The sequence below is a fragment of the Anolis carolinensis genome, chromosome 4, assembly GCF_035594765.1.
Source record: "Anolis carolinensis isolate JA03-04 chromosome 4, rAnoCar3.1.pri, whole genome shotgun sequence".
Lineage (NCBI taxonomy): Eukaryota > Metazoa > Chordata > Lepidosauria > Squamata > Dactyloidae > Anolis > Anolis carolinensis.
The window spans coordinates 124,411,061-124,432,677 of NC_085844.1; the positions used below are offsets into that span (position 1 = coordinate 124,411,061).

At 41.1% G+C, this 21,617-nt stretch overlaps 1 protein-coding gene across 5 annotated transcripts in view; it reads right to left on the minus strand.

Annotated features, from left to right (window-relative positions):
* cacna1e (calcium voltage-gated channel subunit alpha1 E) overlaps window positions 1-18,711 on the minus strand; it is a 600,666-nt gene extending 581,955 nt beyond the window's left edge. For 2 of the 5 annotated variants that reach the window (XM_062977736.1, XM_062977734.1), the window contains exon 1: window positions 18,240-18,708. The gene's annotated coding sequence lies outside the window, so the exon portion shown is untranslated. Of the gene's footprint in view, window positions 1-17,819 lie in introns of all 5 variants that reach the window. The other 3 variants (XR_010005208.1, XM_062977735.1, XM_062977737.1) reach the window with 3 other exon arrangements.
* Window positions 18,712-21,617: the final 2,906 nt, after the last annotated feature.

The window sequence follows — 21,617 nt, forward strand, 5'->3', positions numbered from 1 at the left end:
TACGGAGGAGGAGTTGTTTAAAGCTACAGACAATGCGGTTGCTGTTGCCCGCTTTTGGTCCAAAACTATTTAGTTGCTTGTGATTCCTTTTTTCCCCCCATTATTTGAAATGTACAATGCTTTTGACACGAAATAAATTATAGAATTGACTTAAGTTTGACTCTCTTCAATTTTCTGGGGAGGCTCTCCTCTCGCTTCCACTTCTATCACAGGCGCGGCTTGTTGGAACGAGGGAGAGGGCCTTCTCCGTGGTGGCCCCTGAGCTTTGGAATTCCCTCCCCAGGGAGATTAGACAAGCACCAACCCTGTCTGCCTTTAGAAAACAATTAAAAACATGGCTTTTCCACTGTGCCTTCAAATAATTAACCCCATGACAGACCCCTTCTGAAGAAATATTGCTTTTCCGCACTTTGCCCCTGTTCTGGAAACATCTTGACTTCCTACTCCACCCCAAATTCTCCTAGAGACCTCTTCGGCACTTTGTCCAGGCATTTTATTAAATGGCCTTGCAACTATATACTTTGCACTTTTTGACCTGATTGCCCCCCATTTTATCCATTAGTGGTGATGTTTGTTTTATACCATTTTACTATTTTATTTTACTGTTTTGCTGATATTGTTTACTTATGTTTTAATTCTGCTTATGTTTTGTTTTTGGGCTTGTCCCCATGTTAGCCGCGCCGAGTCCCTTTGGGGAGATGGAGGCAGGATAGAAAAAAATTAAGTAATAAAGTATAGGTTTTTCACCTAATGTACATTAGAGATTATGATTTCAAATTCCATATGTTCCCTGGGTAAGCGGTGTTTCTTTAGCAATTAAACAGATTAAATAGTTTATTTGGAATAGGCTCGGTTAAGGCTGCTTCATACTTTAAAGCAGGGGTCCTCAAACTTTTTAAGTGGAAATAATTTTCTTAATTATCATTAAGAAAATACGAACAAATTCTTATGCACACTGCATATGTTTATTTGTAGTGCAAAAAACCCCAAAAAAACCCCAACAACATTTTTTTTTATTTACTACATTTATACCCCACCCTCTCTCACCCCGAAGGGGACTCAGAGCAGCTTACAAGTTGTATGTACATACAATATATTATATTATTAGCATAGTATTATTAGCATTATATATTACTATATTGTACTATACCACTATACCGTAATATTATTAGTAATATTAAATTTGATATATAATATATAATTAATATTATATTATACAATATTATTATATTGTATTATTATTATTAGCCACCCTGAGTCCCCTATTGAGTGAGAAGGGCAGGGTAGAAATACTGTAATAAATAAATATTATATGTATACACAATATATTATATTATTAGGACTGCATAGTATTAGTAAATTAAAGAACAATACAATATTTAAAAATAAAAACAATTTTAACCAACATACTGTGTAAACCTATCAGGATTTCAATGGGAAGTGTGGGCCTGCTTCTGGCCAATGAGATAGTCAAGTAGGATTGTTGTTGTTGTGCCTTCAAGTCATTTCAGACTTTGGGCGAGGCTAAGTCTAAAACTGAGGGCGGGAGCCAGCCCGGGCCTTAGTTTGGGGACCCCTGCTTTAAAGTATTGTCATATAGATTTTCCTTTCACATTCTTTTCTTTCTTTTTTTGTCCTATTTCAACCAGCATTAAAGCTCCCCCACCTTCAACTAATGAATTATTCCCAGGTACTTCATTATAATATCTGCCAGTTAAGTGAGACAGTCATGCACTATATATATTTTAAACCTTTTCATATATTAAAATCTGAGTCAAGAATTTGATTTAATAACATCTTAGTCAAAATTATTAATGCAACGGTAAGAAATATTTTTGCTATCTGACAAAAGGATTGTACTGTCCCGGAATGAACTTTTTTTTTCAGATCAAAATCTAAGATGAGTTAACCTGACCACATTGTTATTCTGTTTCCATACAAGGGAAATTGCCTTTGCAGTTTGGAAAGAATGACATGAATGTTTAGCAGTAAGTGTCAGCATGTTTTCCTTTTGCCAACTAGTTATAATTGTGTTTATGTGTTGGAATACTCAAAAATCAATATAAAAACTTTATATCCTGAGACATTCTTCTAAGTCTTTTTTGCATTTATTGCCACGTTTTAATGATTAAAATCAAGCCCCTTTAGGTTTTAAGTTAACCAGATCCCTAGAAGTCTCCATGGTATAATTCTCCAAAGTACCCATATGTATGCAAAATGAAAACTAGGGGTACTGTTCCATGATCAGAGCGGAGGCCACTAGGAGGTGCTAGAGAGAAACAGATAGTCTGTGAAGACATGGCTATGTCCTCAAGTGTTTGAGGAGTAACATTTGAGATCGATATGACGTGAATCAAGGCATCCGCAAAGGTGTTAGTGGACAAACTTAACTATATATGCATTTTAAATTTTATAATTCATGGTTTAATAGAGTTTAATTAGAGTTTTAATTAGTGCGGTACTGTTTTATTGTTTATGGATTATGTTACTGTTTTATTGAATGTATATAATTGCTGACTGTTGTAAGCCACCCTGAGTCCCTCCGGGTGAGAAGGGTGGGATAGAAATGATGTAAATAAATAAAAATAGTCCACGTTTGGGGGGGGGGGTGAAGGAGGGAAACCATTTCCCCCATTTTTTGCTGGTTATTTCCGACCTCCATATCATAAAACGAGGGTTGTTTCCACGACCAGGACACAGGTGGGAGGAATAACAACAGGGGGAAATGGTTTTACTCCTTCAACTCGTCCTCCAGCCCCATAAAATGAATTATCCTACTCTCACTAGCACCCCCTAGTGGCCTCCGCCCAGATAATGCAACAGTACCAAACTAGGTTCATAGGTAAAGGTAAAGGTTTCCCCTGACGTTAAGTCCAGTCATGTCTTACTCTGGGGGTTGGTGTTCATCTCCATTTCTAAGCCGAAGAGCCGGCGTTGTCCATAGACACCTCCAAGGTCATGTGGCCGACATGACTGCATGGAGCGCCGTTACCTTCCCGCCGGAGCGGTACCTATTCATCTACTCACATTGGCATGTTTTCGAACTGCTAGGTTGGCAGGAGCTGGAGCTAACAGCGGCCGCTCACGCCACTCCCGGGGTTTGAACCTGGGACCATTCAGTCTCCAGCTCAGTGCTTTAACGCACTTCGCCACCTAGGATCCTTAGGTTCATATATCCATATTATTATTATTATTATTATTATTATTATTATTATTATTATTATTATTGTGTTTGTTTATACCCGACTTTTTCTCTCCACAAAGGAGACTCAATGCATCTTACAGTCAAAGCACTTCAATACAATTTAAAATCCAAAAATATACAAACATTGAAATAAAATTAAACATCAATGGTATTAAAACTGATTAAAATTTTATATCCCTACATAGGGCCACATGGGAAAACACCTACTCCCCTGATAGGTTATGTCTTCCTGCTTCCTTATCTCTTTTGGAGAACTTGGGTTGCTTAAAGAAAACACAGTACCTTAAGTAATTTATGTACACTTGTTGAAAATAACAAGCAAAATCAGTAGGACTTCAGAACAAAGGTGCTGGCAACTATTTGAAAAAGAATATTATATTCCAAGTGAGACAAAGCTCCTCCCTAACTGCACTTTGTCCTTTCTGCTTCACCAAATAATTTCCCGTAATTATTACTCTCCTGCTACTATTATAAAACTTTTGCTTGATTTCAAACTTCAGCTTCAGTATTTCCTCTTCCTCTCTCCTGTGTGTTGTTCTGCACTACACTGCTACCCATCTTCGTGGTTTTCACTTTCTCCTTTAGTCTTCTCCTCTTCCTTGTTTCCTTTGAAAGATTTTCTTGCACCACATGCATCTGATGTTCCTTGCCCCATGCTCTTTCCTTTCCTAGGCCCTTGTGTAGATATTTCCAGCTGCCTTTGAGTTGCTCAATTGTAACAGCCAAACATATTTGTGTTTGCTTTAAAAGAGCTTGGATGGTTCAGCCCAAAGATATAGCACATGTTTTGTTTTGCACTTTTTGTATTTTGCATGTCACACCTTGAGTGTTCTGTGAGCTGCCCCGAATCCCTCTGGAGGATGGTGTCAACAGGGCTGTAGCCAAAGGGGGAGAGTGAGAGATTCAATGTCCCCCTCCCCCCGCAATTTTTCAGGTTAAAAAAAAAAAACCCTGGTTTACTCATGAATTTTAACTGGTTAACCAAGTCTATGAGAAGCAAAATTTAAACAAGTCCCTCCAGAACTGCAAGCACTATCTCAAGCAAAGTGCAAAACAAAACATGAATAATAAGCAGTCAACATAACATCACAAATTCACAGTACCCCTGATTAAAAACAATAAAATACAGTGATTGATGTAGGTAAAAACGGCAGTATTCCATCTCAGAATTGTAAAGTGCTTGACAGAGAATCTGAAGGTCCTCATATGTATTATTAAAGACTCTAAACCTGGCTGAAGGCTTGTCAGAAAAGCCATGTCTTTAATTGTGTGCAGAAGGTTCAGAGGGTGGGGACTAGCTTGATCTCCCTCGAGTGGGCACTCCAAAGCTAGGGGGCCACCACCGAGAAGGCACTTGAGACGGAAGTGGGACTGAGAGGAGGACCTCCCCAGTAGATCTTAAAGCTCATGCCGGTTCATAGAAAGAGATGCTGTCCCAAAGATTGGTTGGACCCAAAGCAAGCCAAAGGAGTGCCCGAGTATCTACCATCCAACACTGCTGAGGGCTATCCATATTGGGAGAGACTAGAACAGATCATACTACAGCCGAGTCTGGTTTATCCAACCTTCGCTTATCCAATGTTCTGTATTATCCAATGCAGTCTGCCTCCTGCCCGGATCTACAGCTGTTTCTCTAGACAGCAATTCTATCTATTGACAAAGGACTCTTGTCACACCCTGGACTCTCCACAGATATATATTTACCTTCCTTGCCCAGTTTCTCCATGCCTCACAACCTCTGAGGATGCCTGCCATAGATGTGGGTGAAACGTCAGGAGAGAATACTTCTGGAACATGGCCACACAGCCCGAAAGACATACAACAATCCAATTCTATCTTTATTTGTAGTCAATTTTTAGTAGTAAATGTTTTTGTAGTCAATGTTTTCAATACATTGCAATGTGTTGGTGCTAAATTCGTAAATACAGTAGAGTCTCACTTATCCAACACTTGCTTATCCAACGTTCTGGATTATCCAACGCATTTTTGTAGTCAATGTTTTCAATATATCATGATATTTTGGTGCTAAATTCATAAATACAGTAATTACTACATAGCATTACTGCATATTGAACTACTTTTTCTGCCAAATTTGTTGTCTAACATGATGTTTTGGTGCTTAATTTGTAAAATCATAACCTAATTTGATATTTAATAGGCTTTTCCTTAATGCCTCCTTATTATCCAACATTTTTGCTTATCCAACATTCTGCTGGCCCATTTATGTTGAATAAGCGAGACTCTACTGTAATTGAAACAGACCAACAGTTTATTGGCCTGTAAGATAGTTTCATATATCCAAATGCCTAGTGCTGCTAAAGCCTCTTGCTCTTACACAGGAACAGACAATGAGATTAAATGCAATCGGTCCTATAGAACCGCAAGGGGAGAGACAAGACATTCGTTTGCAATCCCTTGCAAAGACAGAACACTAGTTTCTTAAGATATATTCATAACAGCACATATATAGCATGCTTGGAGGATTGTAAAGTTCTACATTGAAATTGGGTTTTAAAGATTTAAGAGAAGAGAAAGAAGTTGCAGATCATTTTTTCTAAAAGAAAAACCTAACTCATTTGCCTACGGAATGGAGTTGAGTCATCAAAGAAAAAAGGGAAACAAAATACCTAATATGGAAGCTACCTGGATACTCCATCAGACCCTATACCATCCAGCCACAATTGCATGAGTAGTGCAAAAGAGAAAAAACAAATTGCGCTTTGTTTAATACCTAAAGAGCTCAGTGGTTTAGAAAACCCAGAAAGCTTGGCTACTGTGAGGATTAATTTCAAATAGCTCGTTTATCTGTAGAGGTTTCTGGAGACAACTGGTGCTGTTCTCTTTGGAGATTTCGGAGAAGTGTACCATCACCAAAACAGCCACACACAAAAATGTAGTAAAAATAAAGTTGTCGAAGGCTTTCATGGCCGGGATCACAGGGTTGTTGTATGTCTTTCGGGCTGTGTGGCCATGTTCCAGAAGTATTCTCTCCTGACGTTTCGCCCACATCTATGGCAGGCATCCTCAGAGGTTGTGAGGTATGGACTAGTATCCAGCCTAGTGTTTCCTCCAGTGGCTAGTAGAGCATCTTCTGGCCACCCTGTGCCATGTCTTTCCTGGCACAAACAATACCCTTTGCTTGTAGAGGGTACAATACCTCACAACCTCTGAGGATGCCTGCCATAGATGTGGGCGAAACGTCAGGAGAGAATACTTCTGGAACATGGCCACACAGCCCGAAAGACATACAACAACCCAAAAATAAAGTTGTTGCTAAAATTGTTTCTGGAATGTATGTTAGAAAATGATGGTTTCAAGGAGAAGTAGAAATCAAGAAAGATACAAAATAAGAGACATGGTGCCCAAGTACAGTTGGTGGGATGTCGCAGAACAGTAAAGCACTTTGCCATTGCCCCCTGTGTGACCTACAACACAGCTCAGAACTCTTATGACTGCAAATAGCATCGGTGCCATCTGAAATCTCGCACAGGGATACATTGCTACAAATATCTTTATCAGTTTTATATAACTTGAGCAGTAAGGTTGGCACTGTATATGTGCTTTCCTGCAGGGCAGTGAGTTAAACTAGATGTCCTTGTGGTCCCTTCCAAGTTGACAATCGTATGATTCTATAACCTGCCAAAAGAGTGCTGGGAATTGCAAGCATCTCTGCAGTCCCATATGAACTACAATTAGTTCTTTCGAAAGAGGGAACAACCACTGATGCAGTTTGGATCTGAAGTATGAGAAATGCTTAACACAAAGGTCCCTAGGAGGCAAAATAAAATAGCAAGGAGAATTGTATGTGAAACCTTTTGCTCTACAAGCAAAGGGTATTGTTTGTGCCAGGAAAGACATGGCACAGGGTGGCCAGAAGATGCTCTACTAGCCACTGGAGGAAAAACTAGGCTGGATACTAGTCCTGAAGCTGATCTGGCACCTAAGATGAAGTTCAGGAAAAGGTGCCCTGGCATGTACCAGCCATAAAAGTCATTCAGCAACAGCTACACAGATGTTTCCAGCAGGAGGTGGAAAAAAGACATGTCTTTAGACAATGCAGCTTCACAGTACAGGGGTATTTGTTAAGAAATAGTATAATTATTTCAGCTGGCCCAATTCCTAAACTACAAGCAGCAATTTCACATCTCATTGAACAGCACGATGCCATCTAGCACACACTGGAACAATGGATCAGTTACTAGGAAAACAGTACATTCCAATACAGTAATGCCATAGCCATTGGTAATTTTTCCAGCTTCTAGTACACAGCGGAGAACAAAACAAATTTTGAAATATTTCTTAAACATGGTCAACAACAGCTATAAGATCTATTCAGTTTGATATATTGGAAGAAAATGAGCCTTTAATTACCTATAATTTTCTTCTACTTGCTGAGATTTATTCAAAGAATACTGGATGAGGTGGCCCTGGTCATGATCCTCCAATGTTCCTACATTCTTAAGCAAGAATGCATTTCCAGGACTATGGAACACAATTATATATTAGCAATTATCTCTTATTTTAAAAGATGTCAGTGGAACACCATAGAGAATTCTCATTATCTCGCAATATCTTAGAACTTGGCACATTAGCTCAAACATGCTAGCTTAAATCCTTCTCTCATATTGAGGTAGGATCCATCATGCCAAGGGTATATTCTAGTCGTGTGCATTTGTATTGAATCGCTATCAGTTTTATTTCGTTTCATTCGTTCCCCCATTTTTGTTTTTGTTTGCCGCTTCCGGAAAAGGTGCTTCTATCCAAATGGGAGTTTTGTCCCATGTCTGAAAGAACAAACATTTTCGGACCATTGGTGGCAATGAGAAGGCTTCCAAGGCAAGCCCTCCCCTCAGTTTTAGGTCTAGCAGGGTGAAAATTGTCATACATGGAGGGCATATCGACCCCTTTTAGCCCTCCAACTTTTAAAAGGTTTTCTAAATGGAAAAGGTAGAAACCCAACAATTTCTTTCCTTTAAAAAATATTTTAAAAAAAAAACTACCCAGGGGAGGAAAAAAGGGGGGGGGTTAAAACAAAGAATTAGGATAAAAGATTGAAAGATTTTTAAAAAATACAGTACAGCAAATACAAGCTACAGAGATCCCCTTCTATCCCCCATCCCCGAAGCCCCACATGCACTCCCAAGCCAAACGCATCCCTTCAAAAAAAAAAAGCTTGGGAAAAAAAGAAATACAAACAAATCTCTTTCCTCTGGCAGCAAAGCAAGGAAGGAAATCAAGACAAGAAGCAAGGCAATAAAGAAACTAGCAAGCAAGCACACTAGCACAGAGAGACTGAGTGAGCTGAGCAAGCAGCAGCCAGCCAGCTAGCCAGCCAGCTAGCACCAGCAAAGGACACCCCATTAAATACGCTGACAACGTCACAGTTTCCTTGCCCTCTGATTGGCCAAAAACCCCAAACATCACCTCCTCCTTCTCTGAAACATGTGGAAGAACTCCCTGGGCCATGTGAGGAAAGTCACACAGCCCGAAAACCAAACAAAAAATCAGTGGAGTGCAGAACGAAGAGACACTCAAAGACGTTGGTAAAACTATTTACAAAGTTTTACTGTGTCAACACAAACAGACTAACAGATGACAGATGAACACAGGACTTGACTCAAACTCTAGGCAGACAGAACTTGACTGAACTGACGCAATCAATATGCACACACACTTGTGTCTGGATACTCCCTAGTTTCAGCCACACATCAAGGTCATCATAGCTTCTTGGCAATTAACTCTTTCCACACTATAGTCCATTCTGGATGATGCAATCAGTTGCAATACAAGCATGACACAAATTGCATTTAAACACTATCAATACACAAATCCCACATTAACATTCTCTGTGCAAAAAGCTTTATTTTGTTTTATTATTGCATGAGAAGCATTACTTTACTGAGGCAGATACCTACCATAGAAATTAGGCTATAAAATGATGTTGGACAATGCCTGGCTCACAAATGAGTGGAATATTCACTCTCCAAGCTTCTCCTATTCTTATCTCCAGTTAGTGATAAGAAAGTATTTAAAGGCATTTTAACTTCAAATTAAACGCATAGAACTGAACTGTGGAATGTAGGAAGAGTTGATACATTGGGGCTTACATCTGAACATACATACATAAAATTGATCTGAGCTTTGCATGCTGGGTGTGGGAATATCCAAAGGGATAATATTACATCCGGATGCACCCTTTTTTTTTATCCCTTCTACTCTTTACTTGGCTCCACCTACTGCCTTGAGATCCTTGTAAATTGGAAAATGATCCCTAGGCTGGAAATGATTTATTGCTGAAAGATTTCACAGCCAGAATCACCGGATTGTATGGCCATGTTCTAGTAGCATTTTCTCCTAGCACTTCACCTGTATCTGTGACTGGCATCTTCAGAGGATCCTCTGAAAATGCCAACCACAAAAGCAAGTGAAACATCAGGAGAAAATGCTGCTAGAACATGGGCATACAACCCGGAAACCACACAACACTCCTGGAAATGATTTCATGACACACACACTCACATAATGAATACACTAAACATGAGCAGTGAGAGAACACCCCTAATACTGTGGAGGTGTTGGAGGGATGGTAAGATGCAAAGTTCTATGTTGTCACTTGTATCACAAACCATAGCCACAAACCAGGGGGAAGAGCAAGGCTGTAGCTCATGCTTCATTTTAAGGTAAAATAATTCGTGCAAAAAATAAACTTGATCTTCTTTTTTAAGTATGATAATCTGGAGTGAGGAGCCCCCAATGGCGCAGCAAGTTAAACTGCTGAGCTGCTGAATTTCTGCCAACCTAGCAGTTTAAAACAGGCTAATGTGAGTAGATCAATAGGTACTGCTCCAGGGGGAAGGTAACGGTGCCACATGACCTTGGAGGTGTCTATGGACAACGCCAAGTTTTTGGCTTAGAAATGGAGATGAGCACCAATCCTCAGAGTAGGACACGAATAAACTTAATGTCAAGGGAAAACCTTTACCTTTACACTAATGTGGAGTGAAATGAAAGGAACTGTTTCAGGAAATTACACTATCTCAGGCATGGGCAAACTTCGTCCCTCCAGGTGTTTCGGCTGTTAGGAATTGTGGGAGTAGGAGTCCAAAACACCTGGATTTTATTGGTGGGGACTGCATTGCAGGCCAGGGCCGGGCAGTTGGTCCAGATTAGGAGTTGACACAGGGAACGGTTGGCATGAGGGAGGCAGCTGGCTTTAGGGGGCAGTTGGTGCCTGCATGGAGGGTCCTCTTCTCAGCCTGGGGACACAGAAGTCTGCTGTGTCCCCAAGCTGAGAGAAGGAGAAGGCACACCACTGCAGAGAGAGAGAGAGAGAGAGAGAGAGAGAGAGAGAGAGAGAGAGAGAGAGAGAGCACGAGCGAGCGAGCTCTGGGGACATGGCATGTTTCTTCCCCAGTTCTCTTCTCAGCCTGGTGAAGATGGTGGCCCACCACTTCCCAAGGCTGAGAGGAGGAGGAGACACACTGCTTCCAAGAGCTCTCCAGAGAGCTCTAAGCAACAGCAGGTCTTTCCCCTGGCTTTTTCTCTCAGCCAGGGATCTGGCAGCCTGCCATGTCCCCAGGAGGAGAGGAGGGGACATGCCACTGCCGAGAGCTCCCCAGAGAGTTCTCAGCAACCACGTGTTTCTCCCTCAGCCCTTCTCTCAGCTTGAGGATGTGGTGGCCCACCGTGTCCACAAACTGAGAGGAGGGCCAAGGCAGACATGGGTCAGTGGAACGATCCCAAGGGGGCAGATCTGGCCCATGAGCCTGAGTTTGCCCATGCCTGATCTAGACCTTAAGGCTCCAGATGTTTTACTTCTTAGATTCCCTTATATAGAAATGATCTGTTTATTTGAATTGTTTCCATTTTAGGGCTCTTCCACATGGCCATATAACCCAAAATATCAAGGCAGAAAACCCTACAATATCTACTTTGAACTGGGTTATCCGAGTCCAAACTACCATATATTCCTATTCAAAACAGAAAATGTGGGATTTCATTCAGTTGTGTGGAAGGGGCCTTAGAGAAAGTAGTAAGAATTATAGAGTTATATACTTTTAGAGTCTACAAGTTGCTTTAAAAAGTTTCATTTTTTTCGTCTTCGGCAGGCTAGCCCCCTATCTGTCTAGGGACAACCTGGCTACAGTGATCCAGGCTACGGTCATCTCGAGACTGGACTACTGTAACACCCTTTACATTGGCCTTCCTGTGTCGGTGATCCGGAAGCTCAAATTGGTGCAAAATGCAGCTGCCCGGCTCCTTGCAGGAGTCCTGATGAGATGCCACATAACACCAATCTTACTGCAGCTGCACTAGTTACCAATTGAGCACCGGATCACTTTCAAAGTATGGTGCTTACCTTTAAAGCCTTACATGGTCTAGGGCCGATGTACCTGAGGGACCGCCTCACTCCCTACAAACCCCAGAGATCCCTCCCTTCTGAGGACCAAGACCTATTGGAAGTCCCCAGTTTTAAGACCTTGCGTCTAACAGCAACTAGACGCAGAGCCTTTTCAGCAGTGGCGCCATCTCTCTGGAACACCTTGCCACCTGAAGTTCGTGCCTTGCGGGACTTGTCGGCCTTCCGCAGGGCATGTAAGACGCACCTGTTTCGGCAGGTTTTGAAGCTCTGTTATTGATGTTTTAAAATGTGCTTTTAGGATGTTTTTAAGATGTTTTTTAATTGTGGATTTTAGCCTGTTCTTGTAAGCCGCCCCGAGCCCTAGGGGAGTGGCGGCATATAAGTTTGAAAAATAATAAATAAATAAATTTGTTTAGCATATGCTTTATTTCTGTGTGTAGTTTTGTTCTTGTTTTGTTGTTACAGTTATTTATTTGAATTCAACAAAGTTGTTTATTTTAAAGGTTTAAAAATTGACTAGGAAATCTAACTTAATTTGCACAATTTATTTTCAATCTACACCATTTATTTCAGTTGCTGCTATTATAATACACTTTATACTTTGTTTATATTCCGCTCTATCTCCCCGAAGGGACTTAGAGATTACAACATACACAGACAGGCAAACATTCAATGCCTTAATACAGTGGAATAACAATGACATACAAATACACAGAACAAAGATAAAGGCTTCCCCTTTCATTTCCGGCTTTCTGGAGGCAGTGCTCAACTCTGGCCATGGGAAGGTGCTCTTGTTCCATTTCCAAGCCGAGGAACCTGTTGTCCATAGACACCTCCTGTTTGTGTTGCCGGCATGGCTGCATGGGCATCTTATTACCTTCCTGCCAAAGCAGTACCTATTGATCTACTCACATTTGAATGTTTTTGAACTGCTAGATTGGCAGGAGCTAGAGCTAACAGCAATCCCCGACCTGTGGCTTCGAACTGCGAAACTTTATGTCAGTAAATTCAACAGTTCAATGGTTTAACCATTGCACCACCACGGCCCATTATTAGAGATACTTTAATACAAAATTGCAGAACACCTTCACTATCCCTGAATGTTCCCAGCCAACTACTCCATGACAGAAATCTATTCAACATGATCGCCATACTCCTATAGGAATTAGGAAGAGAAGGGGAATGGGGATCTCTATATTCCAGTATCAGCAGAAAGGAGAATAGAAGTTACCACATGTTACATTTGGGAGAAGACAAGGGGGAAAGGAAGCATAATTTCTGTCCTTGAAAATCACTACAGTATTGTATAATGGAAGGAAGAGGTGTTGGCAGTGCCAATGAACAGAAATAAATAACTCAAAAACTACAGTCTTGGGACCAGTTTCTCATCATTAACCCAATCAATATTTCTCAAAAGAGACCTCAAGATTGATCCTCAAAGAGAAAAAGAAAGAAAAGTCTGAGTAATTTTAATGAGTTGATAAATGAATTTTATTCCAGATATGGAACACTCGGGTGGAGCGAATTAATGTGCTCATGTTCTGACATGAGTCCCCAAACTGAATAGAAATTGAGCAGTTTGCAATAGGAAAGGAAGTCAAGACAATGTCTAATGGGCTTCAACATCAGCAGATTCCAGAGTGGGAGCCATGTTAATCTGCTGCTGTCAGAAAAATTATCTGTCTTCTAAAAGACAATTAAAGACCATTTATCATGTCATAAGCATTTGGGGTTGACAGCCTCCTTTGTCAGATGTTCTGTGTGGTCATGTTAGCAGGAAGAGAGAGCGTGTACTGGCATTTAAGAAGTTCCCACTTACGTACCCTGGAGAAAATATATTACAGCTTGTGCATTTTCACATTCAGAAATAGTATTTCATCATACTATGCAAAGCCGAAAGGAATGCAATGGTTAGATTACATCACAAATGAGCATGAATGGATTCATTTCCACTCTGCAAAGTGACAGAATTCCTTCTCTCTTCTCTTGTTTGACTTGTTGCTTTACTTCTCCGAATCATAGCTTGCTTCATCTTGTTTCCCTCTTTGTTGAGATTGTGCTCAGCTCTTGGATGGATACTGTTGTGGCTGATAAGGAGAAATACCAAAAGAAATCCTTTTGGGAGGCTTAAAAAAGAATGGTTTATTTTAAGGAAAACCAGGTGGAACTGACTCTAGCATGGATTGCTCCAAAAGGCACTAGAGTAGAGGACAAAGAGCTGTCCTCCTTTATTTAAACAATTTCAGGATACAGACAAACAGAAACCATACTTCTACATACATATCATCATCACTATGTCACTTTATATGTCAAAAAAGGCCATTTTACCTTTTCTACATACAGCTATAGAGATCAATCAGGGGCCTAACTGTTGACCTGTCAGAGGAGAGAAGTCCACTCTCCCTCCTTTAGCCATATCAGGGACCATCTCGCACTGGAATATATAGATAACAGGGCCCCCTTCTCCTCCCTGTCCTGCCAGCTTGTGCATCCCTAAGACTCTAACACACAGTCTGATTTTTCTGCATTTCAGTGCTTCTAATGTACATACAATATATGTATGAATATCTGTATTTTCCAGTTCCCTATCAATACCTTGTCAATTCTATGATAGAATCATAGAGTTGGAAGAGACCTCGTGGACCATCCAGTCCAACCCCCTGCCAAGAAGAACAAAAATTACATTCAAAGCACCCCCGACAGATGGCCATCCAGTCTCTGCTTAAAAGCCACCAAAGAAGGAGCCTCCATCACTTTCCGGGGCAGAAATTTCCACTGCCGAACAGCCCTCACAGTGAGGAAGTTCTTCCTAGTATTCAGGTGGAATCTCCTTTCCTGTAGTTTGGAGCCATTGTTCCATGTCCTAGTCTCCAGGTCTGGAGAAAACAAGCCTGCTCCTTCCTCCCTGTGACTTTCCCTCACATATTTATACATGGCTATCATGTCCTCTCTCAGCCTTCTCTTCTGCAGGCTAAACAAGCCCAGCTCTTTAAGCTGCTCCTCATGGGGCTTGTTTTCCAGACCCTTGATCATTTTAGTTGCCCTCCTCTGGACACTTTCCAGCTTGTCAACATCTCCCTTCAATTGCGGTGCCCTGAATTGGACGCAGTATTCCAGGTGTGGTCTGACCAAGACAGAATAGAGGGGTAGCATGACTTTCCGGGATCTAGACACTATACTCCTATTGATGCAGGCAAAAATCCCATTAGCTTTTTTTGCAGCTGCATCACACTGTAGGCTCATGTTTAACTTGTCCATGAGAAAGCATTTCAAACACATACTGTCTTAAGACCAAGAGAAAAGCAACGATTCAAAAAGTAGGCACGAGCCAAACATAACATGGAAAAATTGTAATCCTTCAAGTAGTAACCTAGCCCTGTCACCCAAACAAAATAAAATAAAATAAATCTCTTCCCTGCCCCACAATTGTTAAGAATTAGGGAATTAATTAGAGAGCTGACACAACCTAATTAGAGGAAGAAATAATAGTTAAGGAACTGTCTACCTCCTACTCCTACCTGAGTATACTGAGCACAGCAGTACACCTTGCTCCTTCCACACAACTGAATAAAATCCCACATTTTATGCTTTGAACTGGGATGTATGGCAGTGTGGACTCAGAAAACCCAGTTCAAAGCAGATAAACTGGGCCTAACTGGAATAGCTTTTCAAAATTACTGGCAACACTTAATCTCAGTAGTCAGAGAACAAGCATGTGGGCAATTTCAACAGAAAGGAGGAAACCATGAAAATCAACAAAATCTGGTTACAAGTATTTTTTTTTTAAAAAAACCCAGAATCAAGACATTAAATAAAGAATAACACTCAGAAATGGGGGAATTCCAGGCAGGAAACCATCAGGGCCAGCTAACACCCCCAACAAAGGATTCCCCAGGCAGGAAGCAGACAGGCTTTGAAGCTGCAAAGCCATTCAATGCTAATCAAGATGGCCAATTGCAACATTCACACTTACCTCAAAGAAACAAGAGTTCTTTCTCCAACCCTGGACATTCCACAGATATATAAACCCCAATTTTCTATTTTCCAGCAGACCTCAACCCTCTGACAATGCCTGCCATAGATGTGGGTGAAACGTCAAGAAAGAATGCTTTTGGAACATGAGCCCGGAAAACTCACAGAAACCCAGTGATTCAGGCCATGAAAGCCTTTGACAAAACATTCTACATTTCCTTTGAGGTTTTTTTCTCTCTTCCAAGGTGATTTTAAGAAGTCAATTAAAAACAATTGAAAACTCAGATTAAAACAATTTCAAGGTTGTGCTACTATAGCTACAGCACAGTTGTCCCAAAAGAGGTGAACTAAGACCCCTTCTACACTGGCATATAAAATTCAGATTACCTGCTTTCAACTGGATTCCATGGCAGTGTAGACTACTGTGAAGTTCCTTCCATACAATCATATAACCCAGAATAACAAGGCAGATACTATCAATCCACAATATCTGCTTTGAACTGAATTACATGAGTTTACACTGCCATATAATCCAGATAATGTGGGATTTTATTCAGCTGTGTGTAAGGGGCCTAAGATGCCTAAATTTCTTTCACATGGACTGTTGTCAAGCCAGGTGTCATCCATCCTATATCTGTACACATCATTACATCTGCCTAAGTGCCACGGCCATATAACCCAGTTGAAAGTGGATTTGATACAGCTGTGTGGAAGGGGCTTCATATAATCCAGCTCAAAGCAGATCATGTGGATGTAACACATGTAACCTGAATAATCCCACTTTTGTTCTGTAATTGATGTGCTGTGTGTACATTTTAAGCTGTTTTCCATAATTGTTTTGTTATGAATTTTAATTCTGTAATAATAATGATGATGATGATGATAACTTTATTTTTATACGCTGCCTCATCTCCCCAAAGGGACTCGGGGCAGCTTACATGGGGCCAAGCCCAGGCAGAACAGACAATAAAAACCCAACAATATAATACAAATCAATAAACATAAGATCATAAATTCCCATATAGTTAGCATACTAAGATAAAATCCTGGGTAGGCTCCTAAAAGAGGACTGGGCCAGAGAAAGTGTGTGTAGTGTAATGTAAAATGTAATTAGGGGGAGGTAGCTAATTCGTATTGTGTTTTAATTGTGTATCAAACTGTTGTTCTCAGGGCTCTAGCCCTATGTAAGCCGCCCCGACTTCCTTCTGGGAGATGGAGGAAGGATATAAGAAATAAATTATTATTTAATTTTATTATCTGCTTTGATAATTTGGATTATATGGCAGTGTAGAAGGAGCCTGAGATCCAAGTCCATTCGTGCCGAGAGAAGGGAGAGATCAAGTAAAACGCTTTCCCAAATTCTGATTCAGCCTTCAAAAGGAGAAATGATTCACATATGGTGTGACAGGGAACACTTGTACTCAGCACATGGCCAGAATGTGACATGAATTCACTGAAAAGACTCCCTCTAGAAACCCCAATGAATGGCGGTCCAAAATTGTGAATGAAACCAGATTATGACTCTGAACATTAACGAGCTGACAATTAAACTGACAAAATAAAGAGCGCAATATTTTGGGGGAGGAGGAGGAGAGAAGTCAAACAAACAACAAAAAGCCACTTCCCTGTCATTCCTCAGCTGCTAAAAACATTCATGAACAACCCGGTCCAGTCCTATCCTTGAATTTGTTAGCAATAGTTCACCTTAAAGGGATCCACCTTAAAAAACCGAGTAACCTCTGGATAAAAAACTTTTTTCGGCCAGAAGGCAGCAAAGACCCAGTGAAGACAAGAGTAGAGCATCACTCTTCCTGACTGAAGTTCCTTTTTAAAACTTCTTTTAAAACACACAAAGAGGGAGGGAGAGGGTTGAATGGAAATGGATATTTGTAAACAGAGGTGCAGTGGAGGGGGCAGAGCCCCATTCACCCACCCAGAGCCATAGCCAGAAAAAAAATTCAGGGGGGGTTGAAACTTTTTTTTAGAAAATCATGAAGAGTAGTTCCATAACCAAAAATAATTTAGAAATCAGGCTCCATCGATAAACTTCAGTGGACACTCAAGACAGATAAACTTCAGTGGACACTCATGTGGATTCGGTTAATCAGTTAAAATCCATGAGTAAACCAGGTTTTTTTAAAAACTGAACAATTTCAGAGGGGGGTTGAACCCCTACCAACCCCCCTTTCTTGGCTACAGCCCTACACCCACCTAATATCTCACAGTATAAAACCTGGCCAAACAGAGGAAAAGATTGCAAAGAGACTATCATGTTCTTACCTCTGACAAGGTTGCTCTTAAATCTGCTGACCATTCTCCAGATTAGAAAAAAGCATCTATGTAGCTGTCCAGAGTTCTCAGCATTTCCATAAAAGAAATGCTAAAAAGAAAAGCCATTTAAGGGAAGGTAACATTCAGTTGAGATGACAATGTGTGTGTTTATATATATAATAGGAAGCAAATAGTAACCACTGGGAAACAGACTGGGGATCCCTGAAGCCATCCATTTCTCCCCAACAGGTAGCAGCATTGCACTGAGATCAGCTCCGTCTAGGATTCCTTTTACAAGGTGTAGACATATGACGCCCAAAATAATATTTTAAAAAAATTAAAGTGACATTGTCTACTTTTAAGAAGCTGGCAATCTACCCCCAGACAGTCATCCTTGCAAACATAGGCAAAGTTAAAAGAAGCACTTACCTTGGATCACACGCATGGCTCCAGGATCTGGACTCTGGTAGCATTAAAGAGGCATTATTTCTATGTGGAAGAGAAAAGAAGACTGAAAGAGGGAGGAGAGAAGGGAGGGAATGAGGAAAAGGTGGAGGGAAATAAGTACTGAACGGGTAAAAGGATTGAGGATGGAGAGAAAGGCAGAAGAAGAGAGGTGGGAAGGGGCAGAAGGAAAGACTGCAGGGAGGGGGGATGAAAACTGAGATGGTAAAAATCTGACTCCTGCCCACACAGTGGAAAAGAAATTTCTGACAAGCAGGGAGAGAGAGAGGAAAAAAAATCTCATACATATACAAGCCAGAGAGGAAGATCAGGGAAATCACAAAGCAGAACAGGGGGATCAAGCAAAAGCAAAACAGTAAGAGAAGTGTCCAAGCACCATAAGGTATCCAAGGCTACAGAAGGTCATGGAAACTGGGGTTTGGCTAGGAAGGCATGCCTTTCTGCAGAATTTGAGCACCACACAGCTCTATCTCTGGTTATTTTGATCAGCTGTGTTGATGAGAGTTTGGACACCTGTAGCTCACTTCTTGGTAAGAGGAGTAAGTGGAGAAAGTCTTTAAAATCTCACAAGTATTTGGTCCAGTTCTGCTTATTGTCTATTATTTAGCTGGAAGTTGTCAAAGGAGCTTTGGAAGCAAACCAGCCACAACTTTGAGGAAGTTTACCCTGATGAGAGGAAATGCAGAGGACACAGCCATTTGCTGCCACCAAAAAATATTTATTTCTTTGTTGCCACCAATGATATTTTATGTACTTATGCTGCCACCATTTATAACATATATCTGCCACGGCTCACCAACACACAGAGAGACCCAAAGATGGAGGGAAACTTGTGTCTTATAAAGCGACTAGCTATGCCCGTCCACGCGTTGCTGTGGTGAAGTATGGTGGTATGGGAAATAAAGTATTGAGGAATTGGTGGTAGTTAAGGTAAAGGGTAAAGGTTTTACCTTACATTAAGTCCATTATAAATTGGTTATATAGCTGTGTGGAAGGGCCTTGAATCTACACTGCCATATAATCCAGTTCAAATCTGCTAATCTGTATTTTATAGGCAGTGTGGAAGAGGCCTAAGTGAGGCCTAACTCTGCCTGTCCCCTGGGCTGAGTGGGTTGCTAGGAGACCAAGTGGGCGGAGCTTAGCCTTCTAACTGGCAGCAATTGGAGAAAAACAATTATTCCTCTCCCTCTAATTAGGACTTTATCTTTCTTTTTGTTGTATGAACGTAGAGGCATGGATGAGGGTTTGTGCTGCCAAGTTTAGTGTTTCTGGGTAGTTTTGTTGTTTTGTCCTAGGCCGAAATTTCATTACCCTTTTATATATATAGACTAGCTGTGCCCGGCCACGCGTTGCTGTGGCTTAGTCTGGTGGTGTTGGTCAGTCTACATTAGGTTGTATTTATGCTGTGACCTCCACCCTTCTTTATACTCACATTAGTAGTAGTAGTATTTGAAGTCTGTTACCTTCTTCAATTTTTGTGTTGATTGATAATTGCTTGAGATCCCTGTTGTCTTTGGTTTGTTGTTAATCGTGATGTCTGATTCTGCTGAGTGCGGTTTACATCTTATTGTGGTACAATAATCTTTTTTTTTTTGTCTGTGTGGGTGTTTATTATTGTTGTTGTCGTAGTGGTCATGAAGGCTGGATAAGTTAGATGCTACTGTATTGTTTTTTGGAGGCCCAGTGTAGCACTGACTGGCCTCTCAGCCTCAGTGTCTGGCTGCTTCTTGCCTGTGATGGTGTTGATTCTTATTGTTGTTGTTGTCATTGTTATTATTGGAATTGTTTTTTTGGAGGCCAAGTGTGAATGTAGGGATTGGGGAGGTGGATGAGCACTGAATTGCTTTGTAGACTCTTGCCTGTGTAGGTGTTTATTATTAGTGGGTGAGTGGATGGATAGATGAATGGATGGATAGATAGAGTGGGTGCTCTTTATTATGCTGAACAGGAAGATACACAAACACTTGAAGTGAAGTAAAACAGAAAAATATGATGTTTATTTGTACTTGAACAAAAAGGTTGAATATTGGTTTCAATAAAATAACAGCCTTTGCTTTAACAGAGAGTGGTTCTTTTAACTTGAGTTCCTTGAAAATATGTTTCCTCACAAAGGAATATAAACAGGCTTTTTAAACCTTCGAGTCTCTCTTCTAGAGCTTTCTAAACACAAGCACTCTAACCCTTGGAGGCTCACTACAATTCTTAGCACTTTTCCCTGAAGGCTAATTAAACTTTTCCCTCAAAGAGGTTTCTCACTAACAGTTTCCAAATTCACCCTTCCTCTTCTAAACTCCACTACCTAACTCTTCAAAAACCACACCCTATCTCTTCAAACACCAAGCCCTATCTGACTAACTTTCTGACTGAATAGCTCTTGCTGTCTCTCTGACTCCACCTACCTCCTGTTGCTAAGCAACTCCCTCTAATTTCATCAACCAATCAGACTGCACTTCCCTACATGAAGCTACCTGATCACTCCTGCCCCCTGCCTGGCTTAGCTTTTCTAAGCAAGGCCTTGAACTGCCTTTACACACCAACCCTGCATGGTAGGCCAAGCCGTTACAGGAGACATGATCACTATGTTTAAATATCTGAAAGGATGTCTTAGGAGGGATCAAGCTGATTTTCAGCTGCTCTGGCGACCTCATCAGACAGGCAGGGGGAAAGCAGGGGGAACTGTCTTACCCCGTTCAGTCCCATCTTCTCAGATGACCAGCTATCCGACATGCTGCTATCCCTGCTGTGCTATAGAGACTGTCCTGACCTACTCCATCTGTGCATGGTTTGGTAACTACTAAGTGGCAGATAGGAAGGCACTCCAAAGGGTCACCACTTCTGTACAGAGAATCATTGGTTGCCCTCTCCCCTTTCTGGAAAACTTTATAAGTCCTGCAGCCTTAAGAAAGCTCAAAGAATTCTTAGGGATTCATCTCATCCAGCATATTCTTTTTTTTTTCTAATTATTGCCATCTGGCAGGCGGTACAGGGTGACAAAGACAAGGACAAGCAGACTGAAAGATAGCTTGATTTGACTGAGGCTGCAAGCTCTGCCTCAATTTGATGCACATGCCTGCTATATTAGCAGAGATAGGCTTGTATTTGTTCTTTATGATGGTTTGGTTTCCAGGACCAGGATTTTGATTTCTAGAAGATTTGAATTAGTACTATCTGGCAGATAGTACAGGGTGACAAGGACAAACAGACTGAGAAAAAGGTTTTATTCTAGAGGTGTAACTATATCGAACTCCATGATTTCACATTTATGTGGCATTGGGGGCTGTGTGGTGGTGGTTGGGGTGTGGAGGGGTGGGTGTATTGTTTTTGTGATGTGTGCTGGGGAAG